Here is a 1,744-nt window from a genome sequence, read left to right on the forward strand (position 1 = left end):
TTGTCTTTTGTCTGTTTATTTCGAAGACTTGTTTCCATGTCAGTGACTTGATGGTGTTTGTGGGACTAGAATATACCAAAGGTGATTTCAGCTTCAGTGGCTTCACTGGGCACCAGCTCACTCTAATGTGTGTTTCCCTCTGCAATAGAAGCAACATTGATTGCACTGATTAGCCCAGCCAGTGCAGTGACTGGAATTGTATACTTTATCTCCAGAATGCATAAGCTTTGCAGCTGGGGTGAAGGAATCGTCATTGAACTGAACCAAAGATTCAAAACTGAGAAATGGAAATTGTAAAGTGAAAGACAAGCCTGTAATTGAAATGGGCAATGGTATGTGTCTGCTGAACTGTCTGTAGGGCTGCTTGTTCCCAACACACACCCTGCACACATGCGTGGGGCATCTCATCAGAGTGTCCTTATACCATGTTGTAGCATGAACTCCGCTGGCAGAATCTGGCTTTTGTCCTGTAGTAGATCACTGCCAGGGGTTTCTAATCAAAGAAATAAAACAGCATGATTTGTCATTCAGCAGTTCGTCATTGAGTATCTTCTCATTTTAAGATTTTGGGAAGAATATAATTTAAAATTGCTTTCCTTGTTATGGTCGAAAGCAGACAGATGAAGCAGTTTCTGTTCCATCATGTAGAAGAGGAATGCTAATATTGTTAGGATTTGCCAAAGTTGGTGGATTCATTGTACTTTCTAGAACCAGGTTACTTTGGAATTAGAAGGACAGGTTAGTAGAAGAGTGGAGAATGTTCCGCCGCTGTCGTGAGGATTTCAGGCTCCACGTCCATGGTTTTACCCCTCATGCTGTATATTTGTTGGCAGTCCATAATTTTTATGGCATTAAGAGCTAGGGAAGCACAGTCCCTTTATTGCAGTATGTCGTACTCATAAAACGAGTGAAATGCATCCCTTGGACAAGTCCTGTGGTATTGTGGTCTGCCCTTATATTAAGTTCTGTTGTATGAATCTGCTAGAATTATGTCTTGAAGATGCCACAGCTCCTTGAGTGTATCTGGAGACTGTTTACATTTTTATAAGCTTCTAAACCTACAGCACTTTCAGGACAGGTGACTTGGGACGTTTACATAGCAACCACGGTTTCTACATACGTGTAAAAGTGATTCTGTGCAGCGTGAATAAGGTCACTTAACAACTGTCAAGACAAAGGTCAAAACTTCAGTGCTGCTGAAATAAAGGCAACATTTTCTGAAAATGGTTAAAAAAACAGTGAAGAAAGGGTTAAGAAATGAACAGTGAAGAAAGAGATACTGAGAACCACATTTTTTCATCACAAACATGAGATTTAAATAGGAAACAAAAAACTTAAAAGCTGTGGGAAATTTTCAAAAGTAAAAAAGCAAAAGCTTGATGCCAAATGCCAAGTAAGTTACATACTTAACAAGAATTCTCTAGGCCCGTAAACACACAAGTGAAATTATGTGTGGGGAGCATAACTGACTCGCACCAGTGGCCGGAACTTTGGACCCCAGTTCCCAGGAGGCAGAGGCAGGTGGATCTCTTGAGTTTGAGGCCAGCCTGGTCCACAGATTGAGTTCCAAGGCAGCCAGGTCTACTCAGAAACCCTGCCTCAAACAAAACAAAACAAAAACCCAACCAAACACAAACTTCCTTTTTTAAAAATTAAGTTAATTTTATTTCATTTTTCTTTAATTTGGCAAGGGGCTACAGAAATAATGTAGAGCTTAGAAGTATTTGCTCCTCTTACAGAGAAG

This window comes from Phodopus roborovskii, unplaced genomic scaffold (assembly GCF_943737965.1).
Source record: "Phodopus roborovskii unplaced genomic scaffold, PHOROB, whole genome shotgun sequence".
Classification (NCBI taxonomy): domain Eukaryota; kingdom Metazoa; phylum Chordata; class Mammalia; order Rodentia; family Cricetidae; genus Phodopus; species Phodopus roborovskii.